Genomic DNA, 22,375 nt, shown 5'->3' on the forward strand with positions numbered 1-22,375 from the left:
CGCACTTATTGCTTACCCCACCTACCCCCGCTGATGACCCCTCCCCAGCTGTCTGCGAGTCAGGGAGTTCTGCCTAGGAGGTGGTGGGGTTAACAGGGGGCTCTGTTAATTCCCTCCCAAAAACCGCATATCCGCAAGCAAACCCTATCAAGCGACCGTGTGCCGCTTAAAGCATACAAGCCCCTAACCCCGAATCCCAAGGTGTCAGGCGACCAGTGCCGAAGGGATGAATGACCTGGGGGGTGAAACAATTAGCCAGGTCGTTAACGGAGCCTGTGGAGGTTCCACAGAGTGAGGGCTGTTTCAGCGGCAAGCGGGTGGCAGTGGGTGGTACCCACACACCCCCAAGTGGTCCACATGTGGTGTAAGCGAATGGGAGTTGGGGGTATTACTCGTAATACCCCCACAGAGTGAGGGACCGAGTGTATGGGTGAGCACACAAGTAAGTCTCGCATGGTACGCATGGTCGGTAGTGTTAGAATGACTGAAGTCTGGTGAGGCCTGGCAGGAGTGTCGGGGGGCAGATACCTCTGCGGCACCTCAGAAGTAGGGGACACGAAAATCTCGCTGCGTCTGGCAGGAGTGTCGGGGGGTTGATGCTTCTGCGGCACCTCAGAAATCGGAGACATGTAAGGTAAGTGGTGCCACCCCGTTGCAGGATGGGGAGACCACCACACTGGCTGAGGACTATCTGGGCTTCGAAATGTCAATAGGTGGGTGCTACCTGCAAAGTACCCGTCCTCCGAACCTATTGGCCGTATCAAAGCCCGGGTGGGGGAGTGTTTGGCACGCGTGACGTGCCGGGTGTTCCATGCCCAAACGATGCACAGGAGGTGCACAAAGTGGATAAAAATGAGAGATGGGGGTATTACAACCCCCACTGAGTGAGTGACTGAATGTCAAAAAGAGTGGTGCACAAGTGGTGCAAGCGATTGGGACTGAATGTATGAGCGAGCACACAAGTCAGACTCGCATGGTACGTATGGTCAGAGTGGCTGCTTAGGCTGCCAGGGACGGAATGAGTGAAGTCTCGCTAGGCCTGGCAGGAGTGTCGAGGGGCAGATACCTCTGCGGCACCTCAGAAGTAGGGGACACGAAAGTCTCGCTATGACTGGCAGGAGTCGGAGGGTTGATGCTTCTGCGGCACCTCAGAAATAGGAGACACGAAAGGGTTTGCCTCGTAGCTGAGGTAGGAGCGGCATAGGAGCCATCAACCTAGGGTCGCCTCCGGCTTGGTAGACAAGTGGTGCTATTCTGTTGCAGGACGGGGTGAGCACCATACTGAATGAGGACTGTCTATGTTGTGAGATGGCGGCATGGGGGTACCCCCTGCAGGGTACCTGGTCTTCTCCTTGCAGTCATTCAAGCGGCATAGGCAGGTGAGTGTTGGGGCACATGTGGTGCCAGTATGTCTTGTGCAAATGTGTTGCATGGGGAGTGTCAAAGAGTTGAGGCGCATACGTGCACTTATGTACGTCATGTAGGGGGCGCAATGCCCAATAGTCATCCCCCGAAGTATTGCTTAATTGCGGGCCGGGGGAATGACTGGAGAGGAAGGAGTTGGTTTTAGTGGGTCGGGAGTGGTGATCCCATCCCCACACTACCTGGGTTCGCCTCCCCAGGTGTCTGTTTGCAGATTTCCATTACCTTCGCCTGTGCCTGTGCTGCACATAAAAGTCTTCTCCATTCAGCTCGGTCCATGGCTGCACTTCGCCAACCACGCAGTCTGCGGAGGGTCCGCAAATCGTTCTCCACCTGATCGAACCACCTTGCCCGCTGTGCACCTCGCCTTCTTGTTCCCGTCGGATCGTTGTCGATAACCATTTTCACCGGATCACTGTCCGACATTCTGGCTACGTGCCCCACCCAGGCTTCCAGAGCGCACATTGCGCATCGTGAGCCACATCAAAATTTGTCGCACGATCACAGTTAGTTCGTGTAGGTGAGATGAGACTTTTACTGTCTCTCTATAATTCTCTCCGTCGCATCTCACGTACACGATAATCTGAGTGCTATGCGCATTATTTACGCATCGCATTCTACGAAGAGTGTGTATCATGCTACCGTTTCACATGCGACATATCATGAGACACAGCTCATGAGGCGGTCACATGTGCTACCTTGAGCCGTATGGCTGTTTACCAGCTTTGTCTTTTCCTACCTACTCACTCCGCGTTGAAGTAAACGGAAGAGAGATGAACGCGAGCGTTGTACCATGGTGGAATAGGGTGAGTGTAGGCTATCCAACCATGTTTCGAACCAAAATGAAAGCGTTTGGCGTGTCGTTGATTATAATTATTATTAAATATGCATAGAAACATGTTATTGCAGCGAACTTTACTGCGAAAATCGCCCTAATTACCGTTTTATTATATCCAAAATGTAAACAAATTAATTCCGCCAGGCGCTTGCAATGCGGACTTGGCTGTAATAACAAGTTCAAACCACGGTATATTTTAGTTCAACCCAAGATCACTTTTCTCCTTGCATAAATGTTACAATTTTACCCTTTTATAATTTATTTTTCGATTCTACGATGATGTCAATCGATTCGAGAGTTTTCTTCTGATACATTGAACTTACTCCTGTGTTATGATTTCAACCATTACCAGCCTTTTGAAAATTGTGCCATTGGTGCGGGGAACTGGTGTACAATACAATTCAGTACGTGATTCATTCGCTCAACTTAACTATTCAAGCAATATAGTTTAAAGTGACTCGGGGAGGCACTACACATAATGCTATTTTTCCTATCTTTCGTCTTATTCTTACTTTTCCCCTCGTAATTCTGGAGCAGAAAATTTCAGTTTTCTGTTGAGTGATGTAACTGTAAATGATACTTTTGGTACGCGTGGTACTTTTTCAAAGTCATATCTGTTATAGGAATAAAGATTTACATCTATGATCGAAATGTTTAAATGAACCTAATCGCTTCCTGTGTTCCTAAATTTGCTACCGGTTTTGGCCATGTTCCTAATTTGGCCAATTTTGCGAATAACTCCAAAAATAAAGCAATTCGCGAGGGTTTTTTTAGTTCCAACAAAAGATATATCCCTCACGGTTCAACGCTGCTTTCAACTGATCGATTATTTTGGAAAAATATGTATTTTCCAGGGTTGGCCAAAACCGGTGCACTTCCCCTATTCATATTGTTTTTTTTAATTCCCCACCAAAGAGATATGATACACAGCAAAAGTATTGGAAATTTAGCGACATGAACTTGAACATATATAAACAACTGAGAATACAAACAAATAAGCATTCGATTGTCAGTTGGATGAAATTGAATTTTACAGACTAGCAAAGTTTAAGCTCATTTCGATGTAAAATATCATAAAGATCAATTTAATTTTACGTTTATTTTCATATTCAGTGGCACTGGGAGTGGGTGGGACAAGTAGGACATGTCCTACGCATGAAAATACCTGGGTAGGACAGTCGAAGCATTGTCCTACCCATGATTATGGCCTATGATAAGAGAATACCAAATTTAATCAGATATTTGATAGTTTATCAGAGACTAAACTGACAATTGTGGAGGTTTCGGGGGTTGTAAAGGAGAACTCTTTTCCGAAAAACACCTCAGAGTCTGTGAGGAATTCTTTCTACTCCAAAAAAGTTTCAATTATGTTTTGAGATTTTCGAAGAAGTCTTGAAGTTTCTAATAGTTTCTGCTCTTCCATAAAATTGTTGATTTTTTTCTGGAAGTACGTTATTATTTCTGCTAGTTCCGGGAGGCTCAGAGAATTTCTGAAATTTCATAATAGTTAACAGACCGACAGGTGAATTAAACAGTCAGTTGAGAAAAGAGATAAATGTTAGTGTGTAGTTTTTATGCTACTAGAGACCGAGAATACCTCAGAAGTATAGATCAAGTATTCACTTAGAAAAGTTATGCAGTCTATGCTAAATTATGTGATGTATTCTTTAGCAGACATCCTGTCTATAAGGCAGACGCGGTAGTCACTAGACTGCCGAGCTCATCTCCGGAAGTTAAACTAAATAAGAGATTATGCAAATATGAACTAGATTATAATGATTGTAGCACATTTGAATGCTTGACGACTTGAGGAAATTTGGAGTATAATTATTTTTAAGATTTATAAAAACCCGTAGATAGTACTGAACACTCTGAAAAATTCTTGGATGATCATAAGCTTTAATGGTACACCATAGCGATGTTTATTAGAGTTTGCTAAAAGTTTGAATTGCTAGAAGCTAGTGATAATTGACCTTTCCCGTCAAAGGTTGCATCTCGTTTCATTGTCTCAATCGTTTCTTTGGCTTATTTAAGGTCAACTTTCCACAACTAACAATTCAAAAATCGAAAACAAAAGCCGAAAAAGTATTTTTTTTGTTTTGAATTTTAAAAATACTTCGAGGCGTTAAAAAATATGCACACTTAATTTTTTTACCGGGATCTCAGCAAAATGTTGAACTTTTACCGAGATTTGCACAGCAGTGCCCCAGCAAACATGTTTTTTTTTACCGAGATTTCTATCAAAATTGCTGAGAATCGGCAAATATGTTTCCGAAAATCAGCTAACAAATGCCATTTTTGCTAAAATATCAGTTTTTTATTTTGCTGGCGCACGGCTGTGCGGATTTTTGCCGAGCTGCAGAAATAAAAACTAAGTGTGTGGGTTCTTCGGAGAAGTTGACCTTAAACCGTTGACCGTTGACCTTGATATATGAGAGGACCTTCGGAAAGTCCTTGAAATTCAGTTTTTGTCCAACCCACGTCTCGGAACGTGACCGCCCCTCTGATCATATTATAATCATATTGAAGACATAATGACAAACACTTACTAACATGTAGCATATAACAAAAGGAATACGTTTTCTTCAAGAAGTTCATGACATTTTTTTGATGTGTAGGGCAATCTGAAATACAAAAAATAGTCTGAAGCAAAACATTTTTGTTTTCATTACTTAGATGTTATACGGTTTCTAGATTTAAGTAAAAGTTTTCATGTCCGCATTATAGTTACCAAGAATTTTCCGAATCTGGGTTACTGGTCTAGTTTTATAAGAACGCAGTGTCGTATTCAAACAATGTTATTTAATTCTGGCAATTTGACTCTCATTGCTAATCATATCTGAGGATACAAATATTGAATCCTAGCTACTAGTTTGGAGTACTTCGCCTCCCGACACAAAATGACTTATTCTATGAAAATTATGTGTATGCATTTTGATAGCTCATACTCATTTTAGGAGGAAATAACTATAAGTTAATCTACACACATAAAGCACGTATTTTACTTCAGAAGATTTAAAACTGAAATTTAAATGATTCATTAGTGGGCTTCGTGGCCGTGCGGTTAGCGACGTCAATCGTCTAAACGCATGTGCTGTGGAGTGTGGGTTCGATTCCTGCCCCGGTAAGGAGAAAACTTTTCGTAATGCGAAAAGTTCTCCACTGGTCCACTGGGTGTTGTGTAAATGTCCTTGTCCGTTGTCTAATGCTAAATGTTAAGTGTTCAGTCTGTGCGACCTCTGGTCGAAGACGGTGATTCTGTCTTTTTTATTTTTTTTATTTTTGAGCGTCTTAGGGAAAATGTTACGCAGATAAAAGACCTTACAATTTGCCTCAACTATTATCACCTAGTTTGTATCAACAGATACGTATTTCGTTTTCTACTTGAAACTTTGTTGTGTTTTGTTATCGACTCTACTCGAAATTTAAGCCCAATGTTATCGCTTGGAATCAAAATTTTATCCTCAAGCATGATCAGGCCAGGATACAAAAAGTTGTCGTCCTTATATACTTTAACCGAAATATAAAAGAAAACACACCTCTCTTATTCTTTCGTTCTGGAAATTAGTTCGGGAAGCCTGATGAGCCTATAGTTGCAAAAAATGTAGCTTGCATGTTAAAGAACAATTCCTCAGAACATTGTACGTTAATCAAATGACCATTTTTTTAATTTTCGGCTGATTTATTAGAAGTTGAGTTGTAAACCTTGGAATTCGGTGATTGCCATGAAAAACATGCGCATGATATCAAAGGTGGCTGCGATATGTGATCTGGCCGGGGCTCTGCTAAATCGCACCAAGCACCAATGACAAATTTCCCATTTTTTCTCCCAAATCCAAATGATCACAAATCGTATCGGATAACCCTCAACCCCATAATTGAAGTGTGTGCGCTTGAATTGATATAGTCAAAAAGGCGCTAGATGTGGTTTTGCAGAACCCCGTCCCCGACGTGGTCACATATATATGAAAACGCGCGCGAAATCAAATCATTGAAATCCAAAGACACAACCCAGCCCCAAATAAATCAGACGAAAACTAAATAAAAGTTCATTTAATCATTGGTACAATGTGCTGTGGAATTGTTCTTTAAAATACTAATTGCCATTTTAGCAAATCAGGACTTAATCCGACTTTCTGAATCAATTTCTAGAATGAAAGTGCGACGGAACAAAGTGTGTGTATCCTGTAGTTCATAACAAAGATGACAAAGCAAAGTAGAGAAGCACATGAGATATCTCAATGCGCTGTTGCACATGAGCTTGTCTCACAGCTATCTCAAAATCAAGCACGGTGAGCAGGAGATGCGATGAGATTTGATTCCATGTGGCGCATCGTAAAACGAAGTGCATGTGACAAAGCACATTCGCATAAGACAAATTGTGTATGCTCTGTTGTTGCGCCTCTCCAAAATAAAACAAAAATGAGCCGAATTGTCGCATCGCTCACGGTCACAGTCGTGTATGCGTGAGATTTTGGATGCCTGGCCCCACCCAACCCCACCATAGATGGTACGCAACACTTTCCTTTCAAAAACTACCAGTAGTGAGCGTTGGTCCTCCACGAGCATCGTCCACGTCTTGTGTCCGTAGAGAACTACCGGTCTTATAAGCATTTTGTAGATAGTCAGTTCGGTACGCCGGCGAAGTCTATTCGATCGGAGCGTCTTGCGGAGTCCAAAGTACGTACGATTTCCAGCCACTATACGTCTTCGAATTTCTCTGCTGGTATCGTTATCGGCGGTCACCAGTGAGCCCAAGTACACGAATTCTTCAACCACCTCGATTTCGTCACCACCGATAGAAACTCGTGGTGGGTGGCTTACATTGACCTCTCTTGAGCCTCTTCCTATCATGTACTTCGTCTTCGATGTGTTGATGACTAGTCCAATCCGTTTAGCTTCGCTTTTCAGTCTGATGTAGGCTTCCTCCATCCTCTCAAAGTTACGTGCCATGATATCAATGTCGTCGGCGAAACCAAATAACTGGACGGACTTCGTGAAAATCGTACCACTCCACAGTGTTGCTTTTGCCGATTTCGTGCGCTTTTTTAATAGCATCGTTTCTGTTGATTTTTTCGCTGTAGTTTGTTTGGAGAAGACGTTAGATATGGAAAGGGCCTTTTTTTTTCTAGAAAATCTGTAAAATGATTAATCCTCCTAAAAGTGAGATGAAAATTTTGCTTAACCATCGAAACCAGATATGAGCCTAGTGTCTTTAGGAAAGTTGTAGCGGATGGTATTTCAAGCCACTTTGCCAAAGACACCCCATACCTATGACTTATATAGTACGAGATATGTGACATTTTCTGTGGAAGGTCCCTGAAATCAGTTTTTTGAACATAACTTTTTTTTAAGTTTCAGGCATTTTTACCACCTTCTACAAAGTTTCAATCAATCCCTGCCCTTCGTATTACTCCCTCCAAAGCGATGTTGAATAGCAGACACGAAAGACCATCACCTTGCCGTAACCCTCTACGCGTTTCGAAGGGGCTCGAGAATGCCCCTGAAACTCGAACTACGCACATCACCCGATCCATCGTCGCCTTGATCAACCGTGTCAGTTTATCCGGAAATCCGTGTTCGTGCATTAGCTGCCATAGCTGGTCTCGATCGATTGTATCATATGCGGCTTTGAAGTCGATAAATAGATGATGTGTTGGCACTTTGCGTTCGCGGCATTTCTACAATACCTGACGTATGGCGAACACCTGGTCTGTGGTAGAGCGTTCACTCATAAATCCCGCCTGGTACTGCCCCACGAACTCTCTTGCAATTGGTGTTAGTGGGCGGCATAAAATTTGAGAGAGTACCTTGTAGGCGGCGGTCAGCAATGTGATTGCGCGCTAGTTGCTACAATCCAGCTTATCGCCCTTTTTGTAGATGGGACACACGACACCTTCCATCCACTCCTGCGGCAGAACCTCATCCTCCCAAATCTTGGTAATCACCCAGTACAGCGCTCTAGCCAGTGCCTCACCACCGTGTTTAAACAGCTCTCCTTGTAGTTGGTCAACTCCAGGGGCTTTGTTGTTTTTCAGCCGGCTGATCTCCTCCTGGATTTCCTGGAGATTCGGAGCCGGAAGTCGCATGTCCTGCGCGCGTGCTCCTAGGTTCACTACCATACCGCCACCGTTGTCTGTCATATCGCCATTCAGGTGCTCTTCGTAGTGCTGCCGCCACCTTTGGATCACCTCACGCTCGTTTGTAAGAAAGTTCCCGTTTATGTCCTTACATATATCGGGCTGTGGCACGTGGCCCTTACGTGAACGGTTCAACTTCTCATAGAACTTTCGTGCGTTATTAGCGCGGTACAGTTGCTCCGTCTCTTCACGGTCTCGATCTTCCTGTTGGCGCTTTTTCCTCTGGAAATCGAGTTTTGTCTGTTCCGCGCCCGTTTGTATCGTGCCTCGTTTGCCCTCGTGTGATGTTGCAGCAATCTCAAAACCATGCTGCATTCTTCTCCTCAACTAACTGCTCACATTCGCCGTCATACCAGTCGTTCTCTGATCTGGAGCCACCGTGCCTAGTGCAGCGGTTGCGGTGCTTCCAATGGCGGATCATTTTTAATCCATTTTGTAATCCATACGCTTGCAAACAAGAAAGGGAAAAGTTATTGTCAGTACGCTTCAAAAGTGTGAGCCTGAATGACGAACGTTTCACTATTCTGCATTCTTCTTGCGTTTTGTTCTAAGGATCCGCTCCGGCTGAAAGATCCGGATCATTAGAATGAATGACCCAGATCTGTTCATCAAAGTGATCCGTTTTGCCCATCTCTAGGGCTAGTCTACCGTCCTGTAGCCGCCCAATGTTTAGCCGCGGCGGACGACTCCGACGCGTGTAGTACACCGTCGAGAGTTTTGTGCGCAGACATACTGCAACGAGGTAGTGGTCGGATTCAATATTCGCACTGCGGTATGTGCGTACGTTCGTGATGTCGGAGAAGAATTTACCGTCGATTAGAACGTGGTCGATTTGGTTTTCCGTTACTTGATTAGGTGATTTCCATGTGGACTTGTGGATATTCTTGCGGGGGAAGAAAGTGCTTCGGACTACCATTCCGCGGGAGGCTGCAAAGTTTATGCATCGTTGGCCGTTGTCGTTCGATGCGGTATGCAGACTATCCGGTCCGATGACCAGTCTATACATTTCCTCCCTTCCTATCTGAGCAGGGTTTGCAGAAATCGCTCTCAATAGATAACGAACAACGATAAAAGAGAGGCAAAAACTGTTCTGAATCACAAGACATGATAACAAATTTATCAAACTTGTATACATCATCAGAGAGCTCCCCACATTTGGAGCTTTCTAGAAGTAATTTATCATGAGGTATAACATCCCGAATCAGTCCTCTATCATGACAGCTTGCGAAAAAAGTTTCTCGTGGTATGCTACATATCGTATATGTATACAGAGATGATAAGTGAGAGACTTGCTCTTTCTCTTTAGGATTCAATCAATCACCTGGTCCTTCTTTTCGGCCCTTGACGTCTTCGGTTTCCTCTTGTTCTTGACCAGGGTCCAGGAGGTGTTATCCCCCTCTATTTCCCTGGTCTGGTGCGGCTGAGAGCTCTCAGCCTGCCGTAACCCCTCACCACCGTCTTTCGCCACCGATGGCGATTTTGACGTCCCGCAGTGGGCATCCATCGAATGTCTGCTCCAGCTGCGCATAGAACGCTTCTTTCTCGTCGTCGTGCACGTCGTAGGCAGTGCACGTTGATGATGCTATAGTTGAAGAAACGGCCTTTTATCCTCAGCTGCACATCCTTGCGTTGATTGGCTGCCACCCAATCACGCGTTGGTGCATCTTCCCCAGCACTATGAAGCCGGTTCCCAGCTCGTTGGTGGTGCCACAGCTTTGGTAGAAGGTAGCCGCTCGATGCCAGCTTTTCCACACTTTGTGTCCTGTCCAGGCAGATTTCCTGCAACGCTACGACGTCGAAGTTGCGGGGATGTAATTCATCGTAGATTATCCTGTCGCAACCTACGCAGTCTAGCGACTTGCATTTCCATGATCCAAGCTTCCAATCGTGATCCTTTATTCGTCGTCTCGATTGTATCGAGTCGTATTATCTTCTATGTCGTTCGTAATGGTTGTTTTTAAAGGTGGCTTATTGGGCCTGCGCAAACCTCCTGTCTCGTCGGAGGACCGTCGTGTCAGGCCTCTTTAGCGTCCCACTTAACACCAGGACTTGGGCTTGTGCGCCTTGAGCGGCACACGGTCGCTTTGGCGGAACCTACTTGCGGATACATGCAACTTTTTATAGAAGTTTAACAGAGCCCACTGTCAAACCCCACCACATCCTTGGCAGGCACCACAACTCGCAGATGGCCTGGGGAGGGATCGTCAAGCCATTGGACAAAGTCCCTGCTGCCCCAACTGTGCGCCGGTACAATATCCTTTATTCGCCGGAAAACATTCATAATTTTAGAACTTCCTTCTTCCAAGCCTGACCTACTAACAATTTTTTCAAATTTCTACGTGAAATTATTTGATTTTTCTGTTGGAAACTCTTAAAACATTAAACGTCAAACTGGAAATTCATGGAAAATTACACACATGGGTCAGTAGGGGCTATGTTCAAGGGCTTGATGACCTCTCCTCATGATCACTGCTAGTTAGGGGGGTTTGCCTATGAGGTGGTGTGGTGGGGTCAGACAGTAGGCTTTGTTGAACCTCTACAAACAGCTCCATGTACCCAAAAGACACAGCGGGCTGCGAAATGGTGAGTTGACATCTGGGAAGGAGCGACCTACACAGCTCACGTCCTCACAAGTTCCAATCTCACGCTTCCACGGGTCTTCCGATGTCAATCGACCGCCAGTTAAGGGCTTTGTACTCAGCTGGTAGTGCAGCTAGAGTGAGTGGGTGTGACCAACGGGACCATCGTCCCTAACCCCTAATCCCAAGGCGTTAAGCGACCCGTGCCGAGGGGATGCATGGCCAGGGGGGTGAAATAATGAGCTAGGCCTTTAACGGAGCCTGTGGGGTACTTGGGAACCCTCCACAGTAATTGTCCCTTACCGCGTCATGCTGGGCTCTGGCGTGGTGGACGTCTTTTCCGGAGCAACTCGTGGGACCAAAATGGAAAACCAAGTCTATTCTTCAATTAGTGGTAGGAGTGTAGGCGACAACCTTTTGTGTCATCGAATCATAATATCAGTAAGGACCTCTAGCTTGCTGAAACTTCAAAAGTCGATGCTGGACGCCAAGCTGGAGAGGGCGGTCAGGACATCCAAGTGTAAACCCGTGAAACCCGTGGAGTCGAGGTCTGCCCAAACTGAGGCCCAAGGATTCGCGGACTCGGGCAAGGTCGAATCCGAGGGCGTGCCAGCGAAGATGATGGTGCCAAAGTCTACCCAGACTGAGGCTCAAGTATTTGCGGGCACGTCGGGGGTGACTGCTTCAACGGAGCAGACACAAAAACGGGGGAGACAGTCTCCAGGGGATGAGCTCCCTGGGGGCCGCTCCAAAACGCGGAGGGTTACTACCCCGAACAAGGGTAGAGGGACTGGGAAGCTGAACCCCGGCCAGGTACCTCCAAAACCGGGGGAGGAAGGACCTGGAAAGGTCCGTCCACTCAAGAAAGATGGTGGTAAGGGGATACAGCAGGCTGAAAGTTCTCAGCCGCACCAGACCAGGGAAATAGAGGGGGATGACGCCTCCTGGACCCTGGTCAAGAACAAGAGGAAACCGAAGACGTCAAGGGCCGAAAAGAAGGCCCAGGCGAATGAGGGTAGCAAGAAGTCTAGGGTAGGCGCCAATCGCTCCAGGGGCGATGCCCTAGTCATCACGGCGGACGAGGCTAAGTACTCGGATGTTTTGAAGGCGATGAGGAGTGACGTCAAGCTCGGTGAACTCGGCGCCGACGTACGTCGAATAAGACGTACCCGGATGGGCGAGATGATACTCGAGCTGAAGCGGGGCGTCTCGCAAAAGGGCGCCGCCTACAAGAAGTTGGCGGAGGAAGTCCTAGGCGAGACGGTCAAGGTGAGGGCACTCACGACGGAGGTGAATCTAAGGGTTAAAGACCTGGACGAGATCACCGAAGTCGAAGAGTCGGCAGGGACACAGGTAGCATTGGTTCGGCTATCTGCAGCGGACGCCTCCAAGGTAGTCAAGTTAGGGAGCATCAAGGTGGGATGGTCGGTGTGCCCTGTGGCAGTGGCGTAGCCAGAAAATTGGTCTGGGGGGTGGTGGGGGGTGTACGCACCACATAGCATGAAGAAACCCTGATATTAGAGCACTTCGATGCGACAAAGGGGGTAGCAGTTGTATTGGTAGACTCCGGTAGACTCTAGCGAAAGAGGATGATCATCTAGGTGGTAGGTAAGATACGTGCGCCGATAAGAAAGGGAAATAGATAAAAACTGAATATGTAAACAAACCTGAAATCATTAGTGCGTTATTACAGCGTGGAGTGTACAAAATTTTCGAAATATTTAAGTGAATACTGAAGCTAGAATCGTTGAGAGTGTTGAAGAAAAGACTGTAAGCTTGAATTTACATTTATATCTACGGAAATCGATATATAAATTATACTTGTAGAATTATATTTGTAGAGCTATTGCGAGAGTAATAAATTCGTCGCCGTAACTTGTAACTAATAGGGTTGAAATGGTGTACATCATCAAACTAATAAGCTGCTGTGATTAACTCCGTTGCTGTAAGAATTTGTTTCCCTATAGAGTACCCTTGTGAACAGGGGTTTTCTGAACATTTTTTAATTTCGAGAAGGTTCGAAAAAATTTTTTCTTCTAAAAATTTTGTCTCTGGGGGGGGGTTTATGTCCAAAACCACCCCGTGGCTACGCCGCTGCCCTGTGGGCATATATGGGCAACCCGAAGTTTGCTTCAAGTGCCTGGAACCGGGGCACAAGCAATGGGACTGCAAAGGCCCTGACAGGAGCAATCTCTGCCGACGCTGCGGATTGGAGGGACATAAGGCACAATGCTGCACGAACCCTCCCAATTGTTTGATTTGTTCCAGCAAAGCTGTGAACAGCAAGCACCCCATGGAGGGTTCGAAGTGCCCGGCGTTTAAGCGTGCTGCAAAATCACAGTGCAGGTAATGCAGCTGGCTTGCCGACCTCGCCGTGTGCGCAGGTTTAGAGGAAACGGCGGAACACGTGTTGTTCGTGTGCCCACGTTTTTGCGCAATGCGTGACCACATGCTTGCCACTTGTGGTCTGGACACTACCCCGGACAACCTAGTTCGGAGGATGGTTGTACCGAAGAGACGATGGGCTTGGCGGCAATGGAAACGGTTTAGTGGGTCGGGGATGTAGTCCTGCCTCCCTCGTTTGCTGTTGGAGGTGGTCCCAAACCCCAACTAACTTCCCTAACCCTAACTTCCTGGACAACCCAGGATGTCTGTTAAGCAGATTCGCCCTCCATTGCTTAGGAAGAAAGAAAAAAATAGACTGACTGCTCTCATAAGCTCAGAACATTTTATTTGTGTGAGCAAAATAAATAAAATATGCAAAAAGTCTTTATTGCTGCGAATGATTATTGAAAATTCTCTTCTTGATATAGAGACAGCATTTGACAGTGTTTGGCATGAAAGTTTGATTGTAAAATTGATGAATTTTAATTTTCCTCTGTACATCATTAAACTGATCCAAAATTATTTATCAAATTGCTAACTGCAGGTAAACAATCAGAATTCGAAATCTGATAAATTTCCTGTAAGACCTGATGTTCCCCAAGGCAGCATACTGGGGCCCATATTGTATAACATTTTTACTTCTGACTTACCTGATTTACCACCAGGGTGTCAAAAAACTTTGTTTGCAGAAGTCACAGGTCTCTCAGCCAAAGGGCATAGCCTTCGTGTCATTTGTAGTAGATTGCAAAAGAGTTTGGATATTTTCTCCGCTTACTTGCAAAAATGGAAAATTTCCCCGAATGCTTCCAAAACTCAGCTTATAATTTTCCCACATAAGCCGAGAGCTTCTTATTTGAAACCTTCTAGCAGACATATTGTCACTATGAATGGGGTTCAATTAATTGGTCTAGCGAAGCCAAATATTTAGGACTTCTGCAAGATCAAACATTAACTTTTAAAAATCACATTGAAGGCCTTCAAGCTAAATGTAACAAATATATTAAGTGTCTATATCCACTTATAAACAGAAAATCAAAACTTTGTCTTAAGAACAAATTTTTGATTTACAAACAATTTTTTAGACCTGCCATGTTGTATGCTGTGCCAATATGGACTAGTTGCTGCAATACCAGAAAGAAGGCACTTCAGAGGATTCAAAATCAAATTTTGAAAATGATTCTGTTGCCTCCGTGGTATAGTACCAATGAACTTCATAGAATTTCTAATAGGTAAATTAGATTAGGTTTAGTTTTAGTTAAAAACATTGTAATTCCTAAATTAATGATTTCGTGTGTGTTACTTCTACGTGAAGTTAAACGATTTACAATGATATGGAAATGCTAATATCATCTTCCAAACTTGGACGTACATGTTCATGATAGCATTTGAGGCGAAAGTATAGAATTGATAGTTCCGTTAGGATACGGCAGGCATGAAGAATGTTTTTAGGGGAAGAAGTGGTAAAATGAACAGGGGTGGTAATATGAACAGTTGGCTATATTTATATTAAAACACTATTTAGGCGTATGTTAATCATGCACACGTTTTCTTCGAAATAAAATAAGGTACCTGAGCTAATATTTTGGTTTTGAGACCGAACGAATAGCTATTACTATCCAAAATATCAAACGAGGCCGTAAAAATAGGGTCTGATGTAATTTTTAACCATTTTTCCGCAAGCTTTAATTCTTAATAAATTAATAATAACATTGATTCAAACCTGTTCTAACCATAGCGGCAAATAGGACAGCCTTCACAAAGATGTTGCAGTGGTAAATAGTAAAATTATTGGTTTGCATAGTTAGAGGAAGAGTTATTTATCACAAGACACGTATGGGGGTAAAATGAACACTTGTATCAAACTTTCACAAATTTATGATAAAAGTTGTGCAATTGTGGAGCGGAAGTTCAAGAAACAAACCATATAAAATCACCAAGATAAAACTTTGAATATGTAAATTTAATTTAAAAATAACTGATATTTCAAAACTTTTTTTCTTCTTTTTATTATATTGATAATTAAGAGCTTTTCAAAAGATATACCAGATTTTTTAAAAGGCTCTCATAATCTTAACTAGTTATATATACAGTGCTAGAGTTAAAAAAAGAAAATTAAATGTTTCAAAAGGGTTTTAGAAGCGATGTTCATTTTACCACCAGGCAGTGTTCATTTTACCCGCACTATTTTTGTACATACGAAATTTCGATGTTTTTTATTTCAATGAAAACTATATAAAACAAGATTTATTAGCGAAAAAAATGTTCAGTGCAATAAGAATATGAGTTAAATTGCTGAACCAAGTGGTAAAACTAGCAAATTATCCTCGTTTTATGATTGAATTCAAGGTAAGTTCTTAACGTGTTCATTTTACCACCTGTTCCCATATAGAAGTCGATTTGAAAGCGAGCGGAGGGCAATATTTGTGATGGCACATATCGCACGACCTTCCTTCTGCCAAGCTCCCGTATGAAGGGGGAGGGAAGAATATCAGTGTGGAAGCTGATATATCTCCACTGGCAGAAGGAAGGTCGTGCGATATGTGCCATCACAAATATTGCCCTCCGCTCGCTTTCAAATCGACTTCTATAAAAACATTCTTCATGCCTGCCGTATCCTAACGGAACTATCAATTCTATACTTTCGCCTCTAATGCTATCATGAACATGTACGTCCAAGTTTGGAAGATGATATTAGCATTTCCATATCATTGTAATTCCTACATGGTTCAATTCAACCAGAGAAAAAATTCTAACTGCCAAAGGCAATTGAAATGTATTAATACAGTCGCGATTCGCTGGTTGGGCCACGACCTCGGCCCAACTAACGAATTCGGTTTTTTAGTTGGGTCAACTGACAGCCATTTGAACACGTGTATTTCGACTTGAACATCACAAATGATGTCCAGTGACGCCCAATCCCGTTTTTCGTGTTTACATTGAATTTTGACGTACGGTTGCTTTTTAGTTGGGCCATCGCCCAACCAGCGGAGGCCCAACTAAAAAGTGACCCAAGTATTAAGATCCCAACCAGCGAATCCCGACTGTAATAACTAAAAATGTAGCATAGCAAATAAGGATGATAGTGTTAAGAAAACACGGAACAGTCTAAGAGATGAATGTATGTATTAGATAATTAGCAAATAAAATTAATAAAAAAAGAAATTGAAAATTCTCAGGCCATTCACGTCCCGCCTTAATAGATTTGGCAACTTCAAATTTGAAAAAAGAAATATTTTCCAATTATACATATTTTTTCCCGAAATTACGGAAGTTTGAAATTGTTTCTCAATATACGGCCATTATTGTTCACTTCACCCTGCGACAAAGACAGTAGTTTACCATCCAACGTCACGCAACAAGCAATTCTCACCACTAGTGCCCATCGCACTGGAAACCCATCCTCAACAGACGACTTTTATGCTTGGTGTTGGTACTTCAGTTGTTTTCTCTGTTTCATTGCCGGCATTCGGCACGCCATCACGCTACAAAAGCGACGATGAAGCGGTCTCAGTAGGCCAACAACAAGCAACACTAACCTCAACGCTGCTTTCACCACAGAGACAATGAAGTACACATACCCAAAGGCGCAACCACTCGAATTGACTCTGGCAAAGGTTTGACATCGTTAAGCTTGGTTGTGAAACAACCATTCGGGCTTGTTAAGGCAGTTTTGGTAATAATCTTTTATGGAAAACTTTTAACCGGCGCCCATTACCTACCCTAACAAAGGAAGCTTCACGGAGGATACCTTAAAACTTTTTAATTAACAACAGCAGCGTGGAAATACAATCCTAGCTCTGTTCAGTGGTGTTTTCACAATGAAATAAGCTGTTAAAGGGAGAAAAATTGCTGTTAAGATATATGCAAACCCAAATTACTTATTTTTAACAACCAAGAATAACTTTTCCACGTTTTCGATAGTGTGTTCAATGCTTTAGCTTATCCCATATGTGGATTTTCAATTATGATTGGCCGGAAATCCACTCCATTCGGTATGACACAAGTACCATAAATTAAGCTTTTCAAGAGAACTTCGGAAAATGATGTGAACTACATTCCGTTCCCTTTGACTCACATCACCTACGCCACTGGCACTAAGTTTTATTCCAATAATGAAATAACTCAAAACAGTTCGTTATCACTCAATGAAAATCTACAAACCAAGCACAGCACGGTGTCGACGAAAAAACGCGTGCTCCACGCGAGTTGTTTTCCGCCCTTTTCCGCCCTGCGCGCACTATTTCGCCGTCCAGCCGAAAGCACCTCACACACGAAACACACACACTTTTCTTCAACCCGTTCGACCCGAAACGGGGGAAAAATTCACCCTACGCGGAAGGTCACTCGAACCCTGCTCGGAACACGGGCACTGGAACTGGTCCGAGCGTTGGACGCCAAGGTCCCACACACAACTGCCGTCTGGCACTCGTCCGTCAGAATGGGATTTCGATTGGTTTGCCGGTTCTGAATGTGGGCACTCGGCACTCGGCTGCTCCAAGTGTAGAAAGGTACCTACCTCTATTTTTATCGTTTATTGATACAAACAAACTACGAGGACGAATGTGAGTGATGGAGTGTGGAAACTGGGTGCCAAGTAATCGGCAGGAGGTGGAGACCGGAGGCTTGACGCACGGGAAAACTTTCTTTCTGTAAGTGAAATCGTGGGTCCCTGTGCTACGAGAAGTAAATTTGAGAGGAAGGAAAGAAGAAATGGGGTCACATCGAGCCTGTATAATCAATAAAATTCTTAAATTGAAATGTTTGTCTAGATGGAAAGCTAACGTTTCTATTTAATCGGATTTGTTTTGGATAATGGAAGGAGAACTTACTTCCAGTGACCTTTTGCAGAACTTTCAAACGGGAGCTGTGTCTCGCTATGATTCTGAAGAACCAAACAATAGATTATCTGGTTTATTGCAAGTATGGCATAGCATAGAAAAGACTGACTGCACACATCCGTTTTTGACCAGACTCATTTGCGGAAAGTATTTCCTAATTCAACAGCTGACTAGAATTTGTCAATCATTCTCTCTATGTTAGTTTCAGTACAGGGTGGTCGGTATTGGTCGTTTTTGAAAAATACCGGTATTCGGAATTTGATGTAGACAATACCGGTAATATCTGTATAATACCGGTATTTGTAAAAATTCAGAAAAAGAGACTTTTGATTTGGACTTTTTGGGTGGAACACCATATTTATTGACAATCTTCAAATGTTACAATCATTGCTTGTTAACATAGGCACTTAAGTAGACATAACATTCCAATTTTTTCACCTCCGCTTAATTCTTAAGCGGTGCTTACCCATATGCTTAAACCTTAATCGGACCTAAGCGAATCATCACCCATTCCGCAACAGATATTCTTGGTAATATGGCCAGTAGGGTGGTTCAAAAAATCGACTTTGCTCCACAGTGCTCATCTGATTCATTACCATGTTCTGAGCGTCCTCTGAAAATTTGAGCTCATTTGGATTAATACTGATTTAGCACAAGCCGTTTCAAGTTTGCATGCCAATTAGGGAAATTTATTTTTTCATTATACTGTTAATGACACTTCCCCATTAAGCGCAGGTAAAAAGAAAACCTACATAGCTAAAAGCAATACTCAACAGCTTTCACCCAACGAAAATCGCATGTTGATTAATCACCCCAATAATTAGTAACCGATTTTAAGACAGGTTGCGAATCTTTAGTCATGATCGTTTAACTTCTTTGAGGGCATCACTGAAATGTGCAGTGCAACATAGTAGCCTGAATTTGTGTGTGCTATCTTTCGCGCCACGAGCAGCAATGTTGCCTGTTGATGAGTTATGCAATTAGCTCCATAAAACCACGGTATAGATTAAATTCGATTACTAATTATTGGAACGATTAATTGAGATTCGGTTTTCACTGAGTGAAAGCTGTTGAGTATTCCTTTTAGCTATGTAGGTTTTCTTTTAACCTGCGCTTAATGGGGAAGCGTCATTAACAGTATAATGAAAAAATATATTTCCCCATACTAAATTGCATGCAAACTTGAAACGGCTTGTGCTAAATCAGTTTTAATCCAAATGAGCTCTAATTTTTAGAGGACACTCAGAACATAGTAAAGAATCAGATGAGCACTGTGGAGCAAAATCGATTTTTTGAACCACCCTAGTCCAGCTGCTGATAATGTCCTCTCTGTCATGGAGCAAAATCGATTTTTTGAACCACCCTGATGGCCAGCTGCTGATAATGTCCTCTCTGGTTCAAGTGAAGATGGTCGTCAAAAATCGTCGTCAAATACATGTCCTTAATCCCTCCAGATTCATAATAGAAGAATGTTTACGGATTACTGGCAAGAATCCTGACGTCAACCTACATCGTTGCCAGCAAGTGTCTTATGCAGTCTCTTCATGAGTTGTTTTTTACCGATAAACAACAAAAAAACATCGATGGAGGTATGTCTCAGCTTCGACGATCACATCAGGATCTCGTCCGCTTGCTCAAATAAAGTAACTCTGGATGGCTTGAAGAATATGCCAAAATCGTTTCTGGTCGATCGCTTTACGGCCGGATTATTCAAAAAAGCAAAAGGTAAAGGATCGGCGTATTCTAATCGTTTCCTTTTTTATTGTTAAAACATTTATTGGTCGAGAAAGCTAAAAGATAATTACAGGGTAATAATTCAATCTTCACATGACAAGTGGAATTTTAGTGCTGGTACATCAATTCTTCCATTGACGTTGTCAATAAAAGTGGTGTAAGCAGGGCCGGATTTAGCCGGAAGTGGGCTTCGGGGCCGACGGTAAGTGGGGGCCCCAAAATGTACAAAAAAGGTTGGTTTTGGTACATAAGATTTGTGGGGGCCCGGCCCCCCATAAATCCGGCCCTGGATGTAAGCGATAAAAAGCTTTTTTTTTAAACTAATTTTATTTGCTAATTATCTAATACATGCATTCATCTCTTAGACTAGGTGTTCCGTGTTTTCTTAACACTATCATCCTTATTTGCTATGTTACGCTTTTAGTTATTATTAATACATTTCAATTGCCTCTGGCAGTTAGGATATTTCCTCTGGTTGAATTAAACCGTGTAGGAATTACAATGTTTTCTACTTAAACTAAACTTAACCTAATTTATACTAAGGGTACAAGGAGCTAATCGTTGCAATAGAAGATTGCAACGATTTTTGTCTAAAATTGGAAATTATTTTGTTGGACATTTGTTGCAATGTCTCAATATTAGAAATTCTATGAAGTTCATTGGTACTATACCACGGAGGCAACTTCAGAATCATTTTCAAAATTTTATTTTGAATCCTCTGGAGTGCCTTCTTTCTGGTATTGCAGCAACTAGCCCATATTGGCACAGCATACAACATGGCAGGTCTAAAAATTTGTTTGTAAATCAAAAGTTTGTTCTTAAGTTACATTTGGCTTGAAGGCCTTCAATGTGATTTTTAAAAGTTAATTTTTGATCTAGCAGAAGTCCTAAATATTTAGCTTCGCTAGACCAATTAATTGGAACCCCATTCATAGTGACAATATGTCTGCTAGAAGGTTTCAAATAAGAAGCTCTCGGCTTATGTGGGAAAATTATAAGCTGAGTTTTGGAAGCATTCGGCGAAATTTTCCATTTTTGCGAGTAAGTGGAGAAAATATCCAAAATTTTTTGCAATCTACTCCAAATGACACGAAGGCTTCGCCCTATGGCGCAAAGGCCCGTGTCATCTGCAAACAAAGATTTTTGATACCCTGGTGGTAAATCAGGTTTGTCCGAAGTAAAATGTTATACAAAATGGGCCCCAGTATGCTGCCTTGGGGACACCAGCTCTTACAGGTAATCTATCAGATTTAGAATTCTGATAGTTTACCTGCAGTGAGCGATCTGATAAATAATTTTGGATCAGTTTAATGATGTACAGAGGAAAATTAAAATTCATCAATTTTACAATCAAACCTTCATGCCAAACACTGTCAAATGCTTTCTCTATATCAAGAAGAGCAACTCCAGTCGAATATCCTTCAGATTTGTTGAGCCGAATTAAGTTCGTAACTCTTAATAACTGATGAATGGTTGAATGCCCATGGCGAAAACCAAATTGCTCATCAGCAAAAATAGAATTGTCATTAATATGAACCATCATTCTATTTAAAATAATCTTTTCAAACAGTTTGCTTATTGAAGAAAGCAAACTGATTGGGCGATAACTAGAAGCCTCAGCTGGATTTTTGTCCGGCTTCAAAATTGGAACAACTTTGGCGTTTTTCCATTTATCTGGGAAGTATGCCAATTGAAAACAAAAAGGAAGTTTTTTGATAAGTATGTAGAAAATACCATCATCACCCGGGGCTTTCATATTTTTAAATTTTCTAGTAATAGATCTCACTTCATCCAAATTGGTTCCCAACGAAGGGTCAAAAACATTCTCTTGATTGAGAATGTCTTCGATGCTCCGTGTAACCTGATCCTCAATTGGACTAGTGAGACCTAGACTAAAATTATGGGCACTCTCGAACTGCTGAGCAAGTTTTTGAGCCTTTTCGCCATTTGTTAATAAAATTTTATTTCCTCTTTAAGCGCTGGAATTGGCTTTTGAGGTTTTTAAGATTTTTGTTAATTTCAAAAGGGTTTCGAACTGGGATCCAACTTCGAGACATTATTCTCAAAGTTGGTATTTCTCAGAATAGCGAAACGTTTTTAATTTCATTTTGCAAATCTCGCCAAATAACTTTCAACGCGGGATCGCGAGTTCTTTAGTATTGCCTTCTTCTCACATTTTTAAGACGGATCAGTAGCTGAAGATCGTCGTCAATAATAATGGAGTTGAATTTAACTTCACATTTCGGAATTGCAATGCCTCTGGCTTCGACAATTAAATTTGTCAAAGATACGAGAGCATTATCAATATCACTTTTGGTATCGAGAGGAATATCAACATCAAAATTCCTATCGATATACGTTTTATATAAATCCCAATCAGCTCTATGATAATTAAAAGTAGAGCTGATTGGATTATAAATGGCTTCTTGTGAGATTTCA

At 42.6% G+C, this 22,375-nt stretch overlaps 1 protein-coding gene across 4 annotated transcripts in view; it reads right to left on the reverse strand.

Annotated features, from left to right (window-relative positions):
• Positions 1–17,900, reverse strand: part of LOC134212079 (calaxin) — a 64,534-nt gene extending 46,634 nt beyond the window's left edge. Inside the window, exon 1 of one of the 4 annotated variants that reach the window (XM_062689621.1) lies at positions 17,526–17,900. The gene's annotated coding sequence lies outside the window, so the exon portion shown is untranslated. Of the gene's footprint in view, positions 1–17,371; positions 17,384–17,525 lie in introns of those variants that run through there. The other 3 variants (XM_062689613.1, XM_062689595.1, XM_062689604.1) reach the window with 3 other exon arrangements.
• Positions 17,901–22,375: the final 4,475 nt, after the last annotated feature.

This window comes from Armigeres subalbatus, chromosome 1 (assembly GCF_024139115.2).
Source record: "Armigeres subalbatus isolate Guangzhou_Male chromosome 1, GZ_Asu_2, whole genome shotgun sequence".
Taxonomy (NCBI): Eukaryota; Metazoa; Arthropoda; class Insecta; order Diptera; family Culicidae; genus Armigeres; species Armigeres subalbatus.